This window comes from Anthonomus grandis, chromosome 22 (genome assembly GCF_022605725.1).
Source record: "Anthonomus grandis grandis chromosome 22, icAntGran1.3, whole genome shotgun sequence".
NCBI lineage: Eukaryota > Metazoa > Arthropoda > Insecta > Coleoptera > Curculionidae > Anthonomus > Anthonomus grandis.
Genome location: NC_065567.1, coordinates 15,706,700 through 15,722,787, shown reverse-complemented (window position 1 = coordinate 15,722,787; position 16,088 = coordinate 15,706,700). Strand labels below are relative to the sequence as shown.

The 16,088-nt window shown below is 31.3% G+C and overlaps 1 protein-coding gene across 1 annotated transcript in view; it reads left to right on the top strand.

Annotated features, from left to right (window-relative positions):
* LOC126748742 (protein trachealess) overlaps nt 1–16,088 on the top strand; it is a 218,220-nt gene that overhangs the window by 21,393 nt on the left and 180,739 nt on the right. The window lies entirely within an intron of this gene.

Genomic DNA, 16,088 nt, shown 5'->3' with positions numbered 1-16,088 from the left:
CATGTAAACTCTTTAGTCTACGAAACTCCAGTAGAATCAGAGCTAGACTTAATTGGACGAATAACAGCAGCATTTGAAATCAATCAAAACGAGGATCAAATTTTTAGTGTAGTCCGCCGAAATCATGTGCGGCGTTTAAATCGGTGTATTGAGGTTGGAGGAAGACATTTTGAACAATTGTTGTGATGGTATCATATACAAAAGGTAAAAATAAATGCATCAGATCCTATTTAGGTAATTAATATTTTTTCTAAATTTAAAGGCGTCTTAGGGCCGTAGTGGCGTAGTGACACATTTCCGGACATGGGTTCCTATACTCAAATGGATTCTCCTATTGCACTGAACAACCCCTAGAAGTTTCATCTCATAGTTCTGAAACACTCTGTAAATAATAAATTTTATGTACATGGGAATTTAAAATGTATTGAAAGAACTTGTCCATTATCTTTAAGAGACCTACGTAAGTAGAGAAAAAATAAAAACCCTAAGTTTCGGTATCACAATATTTTTTATGTCCCGAAGGTTACATGTTTCGCTTAAAATAAAGCATCATCAGACCTTATAAATTAGTAATAACGAGATGACCTGCTTAGTACTCATCTTAGTTGAGTCAACTTAGGATTTTTATTTTTTCTCTATTAGAATGTAGTATGCACAAAGAATTTGAACTTAGACTGAGAGAAAATACTATAATAGGTAGGTAATCAGAAGAGGAGGATTGCAAGGAATTTATGCATATCACAATAGCTACAGTACCCGGTGCTTGAGAGCTTTTTAGAGACTGGAACAACCAAGTTTTTATGGCAAAGCGAATGTAGACGATAGATAAACTGGCGATTATAATGGTTAGAAACCTAAATTTTGCAAACAAAATTAACGAAATATAAGAAAAATAATATTTGAAGTCAGATCTTCCAAGAAATAAAATGAAATTGATCTTGATTGCATGATCATAAGACCGAAGATAAAGTTTTATCTGAAATGCCACAACAGTAAGTATATACATAACAGACGGCCATATATAAAACACAAATTTTATATGATGCAATAGCTGGCGATAAGTACTATAGGGACAAGGAGAAAAACTGCTGCAGTGTTAATTGAAAACCTGCATCGCTCTACCAGAAGAATGAACTGAATGAAAAAGAGGAGTTGGTTTCTTTTTAAACTTTAGCGTTGCGAACATCTTACACTAACTGGGGATTTATACAGGAATATTTACTTTGAAGGTGAACATTGTTTAAAAAATGAATCTGGTATAGATGCTAAAAATCAGCAAAATTATGCAGGAAAAATTAAAAAAAAAAAAAACAAGTTGCCAAAAATCATTATAGAGATAAGTGAGAAAAAAGTCCTTGCAATTGAATATAAAAATAGCATAGAAGAAGTGCTTGAAGCGAAAGATAGAATGAAAGAAAACGGTGATATGAAGCTACTACTCAATCTCCAGAGAAAAAATAATTACGCGCTTAACCATATTCGTTTACCTACCTCTGAAAAATTATGTTGTCTTATTTTTCAAGGTACTTTGTAATATAAACTTACTATGTAAAATTTGCTGGATCAGAAAAAACTAGTTTTGATATGGGCAACTCAATTCATGTGATAAATACTATAATGCCTTTAAACAGTGGGTCAATCAACAAACAGCCAAGCGAAAGAAATGAAGTTTTTCGAGAAATTGAATTTTATGATCAATTTTATGTCACATAGATTTCGTACTCTATATAATTCCACAATACAATTAAATATCCTCAGGAGAGAGGAGATCTTTCTCATCAGAGAGGTCCTAGAAACACCGGAATGAGTCTTTTGGCTAATAATAATTAGACAATCAATATGTTTAATAAAAATTGTATTTTCATCTAAATTCCTAAATACTATTAAGTAGACACCGACAGTAAAGCCATGCATTTTGATAAGTTTTGACACCCTATTTGAAAAGAGAAAAAATCAAAGTGCTCGCAATTCATCTCATGAACACTACTCTATAATGCCCTTAAAGACGGCGGAGTCTGTCAAAGGGTCTTGTTATGCATAAATCATACTTTTGGTGTTTTTTCTTTACCGCGCGCCGCGAAAATAGGATTTCAGATAAGCCCTGAATGCAAATTTCTTTTGGGAAAAGTTTTTTTATTTTGCATATACGTCTCTGCGGCCATAATGTAATGGTAAAAGTATATAGGTACATTTTCGGAGTGCTCTGAAATATTGACTAGATGGGTGATATAAAGCAAAATATTCTTCTGTAGTAAGTTTCTTAGAACAAGTTTTTGTATATGTACTTCTAAAAATCCTTTTATAGACATCTTAATTTAAAAGTATTTAAGCAGAGAAGAACGGTCAATACTTAACGAAAGCCCAAAACGAACAACTTTGTTCAAACTCCCTTGTTTGTCTACATCAAACATTAATTTCTAAACAACTCATAAAATAAAGCATATAGCACCTGCTTTTGTCGGGGTCATTCCTTTTTACATCTTTATTTGACCGCCTCTGTTTGCTATGTACACCATTTTTATACAAACTAATAAAAAATCGAATGTTGAGTGAGAATCGATTCGATCCATGCCATTGCAATACTATTTCCGTTATATTAATAGAGATCTTGGCAAGCACTATCGGCAGGAAATTATAAATTGCCGATGTACATCTACGAAACTCATAATAAAGTTGTGTTAAGGTAGGAACTTCCAAGAATCGCATCTTTAAGGGCAAAGGTGACGCGTATAATAATGTACGTAGGTTCTCATGACATTTCCATCTAGTAATGACCCGTCGGCCATGTTAGACATTAATCTGGGTTGTAATTAGACGTGTTGGCTTCATTAAAATTAAGTTTTGCCTTTTACCGAATTTTGTTAGGCTTTTGGAAATAAGGAAGATGCGAGATTCTCATGGTATACTAACATAGATAACCGCAATATTTTAAATTATTTTGGTATATTACACGAGCGCCATAACATTTTTTATTTTAAATGCGAAAAACTGTTTTTAAGTAGAGCAAATTAAATTTCGTGATGTTATCAAAGACTTTTATTTTTAGTTAATAGTTCAACATTTGTTGTAGAGTAGCCGTGACTATCACGAGTACGTAGCTATACTGTTTACTGTTTTATCAAACATTTTTGAAAAATATCTGGCTTTACAGATGATGAACTTTTTGTAGATTAATCATTTATTGACAGAGAATCAGTTTCATTGTAGATCGTAGTGCTACTTTGGTAAATACGGTACATTTACTGTCTCATCATTAGGATAGCATTAAGACTGTAATTTTATTGCCAGCATTTTCTGTAATCTGCAAGGCTATCGACTGTATTTCATGAGGTGCTTTAAATAAAACTGAAATTATATAGCTTTACTGAGATTCGTATTTTGCTTTATCTAAAATATTCATCCTCTATGTCACACTTTTTAACCTGTAACTCTTAAGTGTTCTTCCTTATTAGTACATACTATAATCATTTTTTCTTTCATTCGAAACTTGATTGAAAGCTTTCAAAAAGAAAATAGAAAAAATGTAATATACGAGTAGAAGAGAAACAATAAGAAAATTAAATGAGAAAAGTGAAAAAACTAACAAATAATTAATAAGAGGGCTGAAAAAACCTCAAAAAATTATCGTTTACTCTTACTCTTTTCATGAAAGATCAATAAAACCTATTAGAAGAAAGCTTTATCATGATTTAAGTCATGAACTAGCCTTAAGAGCCAATAAAAGCTTATTCTCTAATGTGTTAATTAGAGAATAAAAAAATTAGATCTGGTTGAGTACTCTGCATTATGGTTTAAGTTGGCACAGGCATACCAGTAATAAAGAGCAGTAAATCTTTTCTTTGCAAATTGTAAGACACATTCTAAAGCAATTAATTCTCCTCCTCACCACTCATTCAATATACTGATTTAGGATATCAGTGGTTTTCGATCAGACAGACGGCCAGTAGAATAAAAGCTAAATTTTTTAACTTTTCGAAAGCAATGTTGTACTGAAAGTTCTGCCTTTGATCATTAACCCCATAGCCAATAGACATACGTACAGAAAGTCGAAAAGATCTGAAGGTGAACGTAGTCTGCCTAAAATAATTATCTTAAGATTGTACATTTTAAAGTTAATTATCAAAGGCTCTTTTCTTCTTTTGATTCTTTTGCTTCATGAATTCTTGTTCGTAACATTCATTTTATTTAATTTTGAATTGTGTATGAAAATCATATGTTTAATTTTAAAAGAATTTAATACTAGTTTGTTTTCATCAAACCAGCAATTTACCATAAGATCTATATTGATATCCTTTCGCAAGATATATGGGTGTTATAAAAGTATCATCCGAAAATTGGGTGAGTCTTTGAAGAGAATGATAATAAAAGTATTTGCTTGAACATCAAATGCCTTGGAAGGTCAAGATATACTGCCAGAGTTAATTTGTTATTGACTTCTATATAAATATCTTTCAACAGGAGATACATGACCTCTTTTGTACTAGTATTATTTCGAAATCCAAGTTGGGAACCTGTTTTTCATCTTTAAGACTAATTTTAGGCTTGATACGGCTTAGGCTTGGGAGTTTTATTTCTTATCAATCAGAGATTATTCTTTGTCGAAGACAAATGTTTTATGATATGTATGTGTAAAACACTCAAACTTGTTTCTACCTTCAATAGTCAAGTCTTATAAAGACAACAAATATATTTATATATATTTATATGTGCGCTTTTAAGGATTTTTTAGCTTAACACACTAAGCTAAAAAATCCTTAAAAACGCACATATAAATATAGGATTTCTAAACAAACCTAGGATAATTTCGAAAAACGAAAAACAAAAAAAAGAGAAAACAACAAATAGAAGATCTGTTAGATATGTTCCATGGAGATGAATTAAATGATGAATACTTAGGAGAGACTTATTTAATGACTTCAGATTCGTACAATTTTTTCGTCAAAATTTCACCAATATAAATAATGAAATAAGTCTGTCAAAGATATTTCGATTCTGACCTTCATTTCACCTCTAATTGCTAAGTTTTGAGACAAAGAAAGAGATAGATCAAACCTAAAAATCCTAAAAAGTTCACATGATAATGTGAACTTATGATAAGTTTCTAGAAAAAATAATCAACATTTTGAGAAAATACATTAAAATAGAAACAGGAAGATTAACCAACGAATAAAAAGACTCTCCGAAAATGTTTAGAGGAACAAGCAACAAAAAAACTTAAAATAGACATAAAAAAAGTCTAAAGTAATCTGACAAATTCAAATCTGACAAATACGATGATGATGAATTAAATGATTACTACTTAAGAGAATTGAGGTGTTTACTACATTATATCGATGTTTACTCTATTACAATTCATATCAACCTATTACTTATAATATTAGATATCTAGGAAAACTTTAATTAATATAATAACTTCATAACCTGATGTAAAAAATCTTCATATTCACAAACTCTGGTGCTTGTCTTATATTGATTTTCTCTCTACCAAACTGATGAGCTGCAATATTACCAATAGTGTATTATATATTTCGATCAGGTACTCGCAATAAAGCGAATATATGGGGAAAGATCTCGCGCAACGCACGATGTACCCCCTCATACGGAAAATTCGCGAGATTTTATGCGTAATAAGGACGTTTAAACTTACCATAACAGCGTTATTTGATAGCATGCCGAATATTAGGTGCTACTGAAAACACTAACAGATGTGTTAGATGGCCCGTCCTCATTGTAAAATTTTACACGCAACAATTTTCCCGCATGTGATTTCGGTTTATATTATAAGTTAGGGAGTTTGGTTTGCTTTTATTAGTATTTGACGCATTAGACATATTTTCTGAGGTTTCCGAGGGTGTTTTGCAATACTTTTTATTTGAAGGAAATGCTGATTTAGTAAATCACCTTCAGATATTTTATTATATAAAGCACTTTCCGGAAAGTATATACGTTAAGAAAGCGAAAAAATATAAAAGGTCCCCCAGTGAAATTCCTAAACCGAACGCGGTATATATCCCCAAAGAGGTGTGATAAAGTGCAAAAGTAATGTTTAGGCTATTTCGATCGCCCAGAGGGGCCAAAGTTAACCAACCGACAATTGAAGTGAATATGCTCATCTGACCGTGGTTAATAATGCTGAAACTTCTACAGGCGGGGTTGCCAAATTATAAGTTTCGACAAGAAACGGCCAAGTAAGACATTAAAAAATCACTTTTTAATACACTATTATTATGTGTTTTGCAAAAATATCTTTCCTTTGAGGCATCAGTAAAGTTTAAAACTTGTTCATGACAGGTATTTTATTTTTTTTATTAGTGTAATGTAGTGTACTTATTTTTATGCTAATAATGACAATTTTTTTTCTTTTTACATCTATGATAATAGGAAACTTAGATTAGGATTTTTTAGATTATTAATTAATTGGCCAATTTTATTTAAATAATTAAAACTTGTTCTACGTCGTTTAAGAGTTTGCCTTAAAACTATAGGCAAGAAACATTTTTGTAACCTAAGATAAAAAATTTTAATTCTACAGTGAGAAAAAATAGGAATTAAAGTAAAATAACATTATCAGTTTTATAAAGTGAGAAAACATACCTAAAAGATAGAGAGAATTTCTATGGGAGCGAAATTATTTTCTGTTATGAACACATTTGCTGATTTATTGTCTGCGGAAACTGCGTTAATGAAAGTTTTCTTCGGCTCTGGTAACACGCTAATATTATCCATGTGTTAAAGTGCCAAAATACATTCAAGGGTTATGGTTAAAATTTATTATTTTTATAAAATTTGTTTAGATATATTAGAGACTGGCATATCTAAAATATAGTAAACGAAAATTTTTATAGGCATAACTTAAATGGTTAGGATACATCTTTGTTTATTACACGTATATTGTACAGTTTTGTAATTATTTATGATGTATAAACTATCTAAAGCATATGTATGTTTTTATTTTAAAATAAACAAAAAGGTTTAAAGAGAAAAATATGTAAGAAAAGTATAAAACCAAAGGATCAAGTAATTAAATTATTATTTTTATTTCCTAATTATTTAAAATTTGTTTTTTCTACAGGAACGAAGTTTAAAAAATAAGTTATAAACTTAATATTAAAAAAAACTATAAATGAAATAATACATCGAAAACCCTACAAAAGAGAAAGAAATCTGGCAATCTTGAAAAACTGAAAAGAACTGTTCTGTTAGAAGTTGAAATGGAGTATCGGCACGTAAGAGATACAGGAAAAGAGACTCAAAGAGCGCAATGATCATGACGAGGGAAAGTAACGAAAAATTCAACGGTAGTCTATGCATAATGATGAACTTTATTCTCTTTATATGTGTTAAGGGCCATATATCGACTACATAGAAGTCTAAAAAATAAGAATCTGGGATTTTGGAAGGCTGATGTTCTAATCAAAAATATATTTTTTTTTGTACTCTCTCTAATATTTAGTCCTCTAAATCATATAGAGTGATTTAACTTACATTAAAATATAAAAAATTTTAGGACGTCAAATCGTTTAACTAAAAGCAAATATTTTCTGATTCTATATTCCTTAAAGAAAAAAAAAAAAGGTATCATCCATGAAAACGTAGAATCGGACCATCGAAAACTTTATTAAGTTTAAAAAAATATAAATCTGGCTGAACATATTACCTATGGTATAAAATTCTTTTAAACCATACAAAATTCTTTTGTACCATATATAGGTAATATATTTAATCGTAAATAGAGTATGATACACATATATAGGGTACGATATATACGTATATGGCCCTTTTCCCCCGAGATTGGCAGCAATTTCCGCGTACATGTCACTTGATGGGGAATTGTGCTATGCAAACAATCGACGATCATTTCCCCATGACACTTATTTGCCTCGTTCTGGATATTACTTTACTTTGTTCCCGTGTTTCCTTCTCCGATAAATTAGATACTCGAATTGAGCATCTAAACTTTTCTGTTGGTATTAATATACGTTTGTTTTATATAAAACCTCATAAAAGAGCTTTATTAGTTTTTTTAATTTTAAAAAGAGTAAAATAATATTTTTTTTTCTAATTTCTATAGTATTTAGTTCTATGGGGTGGATCAAACTGCAATTTTTTTGTAACTACCATTATTTCTGAATAAAAGGGCAGATAAAAAATTATCACTTACCAAGAGGTACAATTGGAATAGTTTATTAACTGAAATATAGAAAATTTCAGTACGTGAAACCGTTAATACTAGCAAATATTTTCTGAATAACTATATTTCTTGAAGAGAAGAGCAAGTAAAAATCTATTATCCATAAAAACGTAGAATCGGAACATCGAAAACTTTATTAAGTTAAGAAAAATATATAACTCGGACTTCAAAGTTCTTTTGTGCCTTAGATAATATACTTAATCGTAAACTACTCAAAACGAAAAAAGAGCCACTTGAAAAAATTTAAATCATTTTTTGTGTAATAGTTTTTTTGTAAAAGTTAAGAACTCTGGGGTAGTTGTTTCCTTTCTTGAATAAGAAGTTCTTCAAGTTGGTGGATGGTTTGTATAGGCTGCCGCTCCAATAATCTTCGTCCCAATGTATCCCCAAAAATTTTGATCAGAAATTCTGGTTCCCGTTGTGGTTGCTAACTCATTTTAAAGCGCCCGTGCAGTAGTGGCTCGTTCCCCAATCGCCCACAGACTTAATAAACGGTCTTCTCGAGCTGATGAGGCCCTTTGCCGTTGAGGATAGGGCTTTCTCCTGATAATGCCATAAATTAAATACCGACTCCATGCTCTGTTTACAGTGGCCCGACTCACACTCAAAATTTCTACGACTCTTTTTCTGGAATAACCTACACTCTACAGCGTATTCTTCTATACAGAGTACAAATTTAAAAAGACACACAAATAAATCTTATTTAAGAAAAAATGAAGCAACAGCAACTATACCTGATACATAAAAAACTAACTGAGCACCAATATAGCTCCTTGAAAGTCGAAGTACCAGCAGGACTTTTAAGTCAATTGATAGATTGAAGCTTTTAGCCAATAGGTGTAGTTCATTAATGGTTTGTTAAATCTAAGAATTATAAGGCCTCAAATGAGGAAAACACAGGGGGACAATACCATACTCCATAGCATAACGGGATATAGGCCACAAATACGTTTATATTTCATCACAAGATGTCCTCTGTTTTAGTAAATATCTAACTAAGGATAAAGCTGATACCTTTAATATATCCGGCTACAACCTTACAGTAGCTTTATGTCGTAGTATCTTAAGCAGTGGACAGATAGCTATTATGCTTAATACAAACGATGATCTTGGTTATAAAGTCTTAAGCGAAATCCAGTTTTAACTTTTTAAGTTCATTTAAATGAAAAACTTTATTGAAGGAAACTTTTTAAGCTTTTGACAATATCGGCTCAACACTTCTTTCAAATGTATTAAGGGCATTTTAAAATTTTATTTGTGATATTAACAAACTATTGTATATACTAAATTGTGTATTAATATGAATAGGCGATTTAAATTTGAATATAATTTAAATTTTATATTTATAATTAATTGTTGCATTATGTCCTTATGTTCATTTAGAACTTTGGAGATGAGAACAATATCATCCGCGAAGCATAAGCGACTTAAATAATATCCATCAATTTTTTTACCCTTCTGTTTCTTATCCATTTCCGATACATTTATTTCAGATGTTCTTTATGTTTTCGTCAATTTTAGTATCATTGTATCTTGAGTCAATTCTAGCATTAATATGTTTTGATTGAGTCGAATGCTTCATGAAAGTTTATGAATGCCAGATATATGGATATGTTGTATTCAGTTGTTTTTCCTATTGTAAATCGTAATGTTTGCAAATGGTCAATGGTACTGAATCCACTACGAAAGACTACTTACTACTAATAGGGCAATAGCTTTGATTTTACTAGTATTGCCAAAGATAATTATACTAACGAAGTTTAGTTTACTATTATTTTCTTTGGTATTGCCCTTTTTGAACAGGATCACAACCTCAACATTATACTAGTCCTTAAGTATTTTTGCTTCCTGTAAACATCCTATTAATAGTTTTTAGAGTCGTATTTTAAATACCGTTCTTCCTTTTTTTATAGCATATCTTATTTCTTCACATGTTATTTGCTCACCCTACGTTTAGTATTGTCCTGTTATTAATTTGATATTTTTTGGTCTTGGGTGTTCTTGAGTGATCTTCAATTATATGAGCAATTTGCTTTGTAGTCGACACGACAACTCCTTCTATATTTTTCAGTCTATTCAGCATGATTTTTCCCCCATGATAGTTTTGGTTTAAGAACTCTTATGTTTTTGTTTTGCTTAATTGTTTCAATACAATACACTTCTATACAGTATAAAGTGTATAGTACATCAATATTCATGTTTTCACTGTAAGATTTTAACTAAGACTGATAAAAACAGGTGCAAATTTTATATGCGCTAATAGGAATTATTAAATTAGTTTAGAAGTATATGAATAAGGCTGAAGTCTATACATTGCGATTGCAAAATAATATTTTCGTTTATAATTACAAAATACGTGAAATATAAGCTTATGGAGTAGTGGCTCCGTTTTCGTTTTGAGTAATTTATATAGAGTACGTTACACGTATATAGGGTACGTTATATACGTATCTGACCCTTTTCTTACGAGATTGGCAGCAATTTCCGCGTACACGTCACTTGATGGGAAAATGTGCAATGTAAACAATCATTTCCCCATCACACTTATTTAGTTCATTCTGGATATTACTTTACTTTATTCCTATGTTTGCCTCTCCGATAAATTAGAAACTTAAAATGAGCATTCTTTTGTTAAATTTGACCTGAGAACTATTCAAAACGTTTGGACTGAGACATTGGGCAGTGTTAATCTTGATGGTGTTGAAAATTTGGTCAATTTTCTCTACTTATTTTATAAAGAAAAATATTTTCTTGCTTCTTCAAAAGCTGGAGAGTTTTCCAAACCATCATATATCTTCGGTCTTTTAAAGAGTTACAAAAATGTGTAAATTATTGGTTTCCAACATACATAAGTTTACGATTTATCTCTTTAACGAATTGGAAATAACTAATATCCATTGTTTCGATTGCTTAACCGTTAAATAAATTCAGATTAATATTTCTTGCATGTTCGGCAGATCCTTAAAAATATCCACGACCGGTAGCTTTATTGAAACGGCTCGCTAAAAAGTAAAAATATTGTACGGCAATTTGTATACAAAAGTAGTAATGGCTGGGTAATAAACTTCATGTATATTACCGGCTATTTGTAGTATAAATTGGATATTACGTTTAGATTTGCCGAGTGCCTATTATAAATCATGTCAGGCTGTCTCCCAGGTTGACATTGATGGACTATGCCCCGGCATGGTCGCTTTTAAATTTTATATTCAGCGTCTGTCCTGTATTCTCGCCGTTTTTGTGTGTTTTAGGGTGCTTTGGTAGAGGATGTATAATTTTTCATCTGGAACAATTAGATTAAAAATAAATCGAGTCTCCAACAAAGCCACGCCGCATATCATACTGTAATGTCTATTTCTTTATTCAGCCTAAGCTCCAAGATACATTCCGCTGCAAAAGATACAATTTATCTAATGGAAAAGACTCGTTACTTGTCAGTTTATGAGTTTTCTTATTGTTACTCGTCAAATCATCTTTTCATGCAATACGTACAGAAATCGCATCAAACATTATTAAACAAAAAAATATAAGTAAAGATTTTTGTTATTATTTTTCTTATTTTTGACGCTTATTGGTGTTTGTACGAATAAAAAATTTACTATTATATAGAAGTTCTTTAATTTCTAACTAGAATGTGTTGTGGTATATTCTCACATAAAACTAATTGGACTACAAATACAATTAGACATGTTACTTATCTTACAATATGGTAGAGAGCCATTCATTTGGCCGTTTTAAGTAAAAGAAGCGACAAGGATCGACGTCAGAGCTGATGAAAGAAGAAATGCGTCTTTAGCCTCATTGTGGACCAAATTTATTTATCGGATGGTTTGAATAAACGAGAGAAACGGTATAAAAATTACATTGTGCTAGGCGTATCTTGTCCGTCAATACGATGCCAATCCTCAAGAGTTAAGGGCCGCTTGTGTACGCATATACAGGGTGATAATTCGAACTACTTTAATGTCTAAAAAACTGGAATGTTTTAAAATTGTTTTTATTTAGTATAGCATGGTTCAGCATATAATTTACTTACTATCAAAACAATCAACATTGATTTTTACTACAAAAAGGCGGACGCGCTTTACTTATTGTACAAATTGCTCTACTTCATTTTATTTGTCGCGTTTACACTGTAAATAGTTAATAGAGTATCCCACAATTTAGTAAGCAATATTATGTATTTTTTTGTAGTTTTATTAGTTTCATTAATAGGTCCGTCTGTACCCGATTTTCTCAAGCCAAATACTCGTTATTCATGCGGTTTATTTAAGACCACTTTCTCAAGGTCACAGAAATTGATTCGCGTTTTTCGATTCGATTTTCATCTGAGTATGTTAATGAGTCTGTGTATTAACAAAAAATTGAATTTTTTCTTAGCGAGTTTTCACATATGCCATTTTCTCTCAATGAGTTTTAATATATACCTCTTTCCAATTTTTTACATTTAAATTATTGTTATTGAGCCTATTTTAAAACAGAATTTAATCTAAATGTTTGGCTATAGCTTGTAGTTTTAAAATTTCGGAAATATAGGCAGAAATTAATTTAGGTGGTTTAATAGTTTTATTAGTTTTATTGATTTAATAGTTTTTTCTACTTTCTCGTTATAATTCTGTATTTTTCTAACTTAATTGCTTGTAAAAAATAAATAGAAAATTATATGTATTGGCAATTGCTTAAATTCACCTATAATTTATGGATTTAGATTTCTTCAGACATATGTTTAATTACACTACAGAAGCTAATAAAATAAAACCGACCTGCTTACCCAGAAATTGAGTATACTCATAAAATCGAATTTTTGATGCGTTGAACTACGTCAGAGTTCTAAGATATCTTAACCTAGACGGGCATAAAATACCATTTTTGCACAGTTTTAAGGTTACTCATGCTTGGTAGGTTAAATTTTTTCTATTCTCTTCTATTTATTTAAGAGACTTGAACCTTAATCTTCTTCTTTCAAATGGAATTACTATTTTTAATTCACTGAGATTTTACAATTTTAAATTTAGAAATTTGTCTATAACTAAAAAATTATGGAAAATAATAGAGGTATGATGGAATAAATAACTTTTTAGATTAACAATGTTCTGCAAAATTGTAGGTTCATTCTCTAATAGTCTAATAGTCTTAACTAAATTTTTGAATAACCACACCTAAACTCTTCGGAAAAGTATAATCTGGGTTCTGGATCAAAATTTCGTTCTGTACTCTGTTTATTTCTACGATAATATTTTGCAATTTTGTTCTTCTCCATATTATTAAATTTGACTGAGAAGTATATGTTTAATGAAAATTTTGGTAGCAACGTTTGGAGATAAATCAAGTTTTGGTTCTTAAAATTTAGTTTCGTGTGTCGCTTTTGACTTTCTTCGAATTACGGATTTGTAATTACTTTCATAATCCAGTAAAATATCTTTTTTTCTGTAAAAACTGTTCCTTTAGGTATAGACTATCTTTACTCTACATTACCTTTTAGGAATAAATTATCTTCATTTGATTGGAGACTTTAGTTCTTGCATGCTACATTTTTGTCAGCTTTTAATGAACCCTGCAAAAACAAAACCACTTCTTTCCTTTATGCTCCCTATATTTATATAAGAGTTTTTTTGCAATTTTTTTTTGAGGAAAATTTTCGCTTTTTAATTTAATTATTTTTTATTTATAATCCAAAATTTGTATTTCATCCTTAACTAACTTCAACTAAGAATCGATTGAATAGAATATAATACAAAATAGCTGCATTGCACATCCAATTGAAATTAGAATGCTACAAATTGTGGAGGTACAAATAATATATAATAGCAATAATAAAATAACCTCATTCTTCTAAAAGAAATCCCTTAATTCTAAACCAGAATATTTAATATGTGTACTTATTTAAAGTAGTTACCATTACAAAGACATAAAATGCTTCATTGTGATGGCCTTTTTCCTATATTTTTTCGGTATAAGCGTGCACCGATTGAATCTTGAAACTGCTTTAACTTGTAAATACAACATTATATTTGTTTTAGTACTGTGATCTTTTTGAATTCTTTTAGGCCCCTTTTTAACTCATTTGACTTTTGCTTTAAAAAAAAACCAGCCGTTAATATGGATATGGGTTTTCTCACCGCGACACATCTTCCGTATGTTGTAATCCTTAATTGGTTGCTTTAAGCTTAACAGTACTTAAACATCATTATTTGTTCAATTAACGCCACAATTTATAGGACCGTAAGTTTAAATATTTTTTCTTCTTTTTTAATTCAATGCCAGTAGGCAAAAGTAAAAATAAGACCGAGCAATGTAACTCGGCTGAATGTCTTCTTAATCACCAACGGCCAAAAATGGGCAAAGCCGGTGGCAGTTAGTGACAGCAGCTCTCTATGAACTTACCCCGGGTTGCCGACGATAAAACAAAAACTTTCAGCTAGTCGTACCTTTTCGTTTATAAAAAGCTGTCTCTCCAAGTTAGAGATTGGCTCGTCTTTGATGGCAAGCCTGATGCGTTTGTATATAAATGCGTATGGGCTGTTGTACGGTTTACTTATTTTTGACAGTCTTAAGAAACAGAAACTAAGTTAATTGTAATGGCATACGACTTACTGTAATATTAGTTGAAAAATAGTCTTTAAATATCTAATACTCATTAGTCAAATACTGATATCGTGAGTGCGTTTTAGAGGTTAATATATAATAAACTAATAATATCAGCTTCTTGCACCGATCGAATAAAATCAATAATATCTAATATCTGTAGTGAAAAAGACGTGCTTAAAGCACTGAAAAAAGAAAAAAACAAACAGCCTTACAAGATACCCTCTTTCTTGTTGCATGACTGATTTGGAAGAAGGCCTAGATTTGTCCAGTTTTCAAGAGTCGCATCATTTATAACTACCGCTCGGTATTAATCCTGTGTAACCTTTCGAAGGTCGTAAGGTGTGTATATAGATGAAGAGTATGTAGATAGATGTGGCCACCCGCATTAGACGACTTGAATTGGCCGTACGGTATTTAAGTTTCGTTGGCATGTTAATGTGTCCCATTTCTTAGTAGAGAAACATCATGAAAAACAACATTATCAAAAATTGCATGATAGCCTCTCCTAAAACAAAATATTCCATTAAAATAGCCTCCCGTTCGGATTTTGGCGTGCAGGCTGAGCTGAAGGGTCTATCAGGTATGACATATTTAAGAGTGAATCTCTGTAATATAAGGTTTGAACACGAACTTAAACGCCATGAGAGATCTCTTTAACAGAGAATATAAAATAGAAATAATAATATAGAAATAAATACTCAGAAAGTGAACTTGGATTCTGAATACCGTCTTCATTTGAAGCGCTATACATATCTTGGCAGCAGGAAGAAGCCCGGAACCTCCAGGCTTTGATGTTATGTGATTCAAAATAACTGCAAAATCTACAACATATTTCTGCTTCCTCTAAAGACCACTTAGCAATACGCCAATATACACTACAGGAGGCTTTTCACCGACCTTGCTGATAAAATCGACGATCTGCAAGCAAACCATCCAAGTGCAGAAATTGTTATTGCAGGAGACTTCAACGTCTACATTGTCAACTGGTTGACAGAGTTTAATAGGAATGATGATAAGAGGCGCCAAGCAGAGGATTTTGCGATTAGTCAAGGTCTAACGTATCTTATACGGGAACCAGCCGGAATTCTTGATAGAAGGAAGACTTTGCTAGCCTCCTGAATCCCTTTCTCGTGATGGCTCCTGCCTCGCACCAGTAGGCACATCAGATTATAAATTATTGATACTCGAAAAAGGTGAACTATAAGTAAAAACCCACGATCCAGTCATGCCGCGTAGGGTTTGGGATAATAGATTTACCAATTGGAGATAATAAAAACAGTACTTTTCTTCGTTTCCTTGGAATGATGTC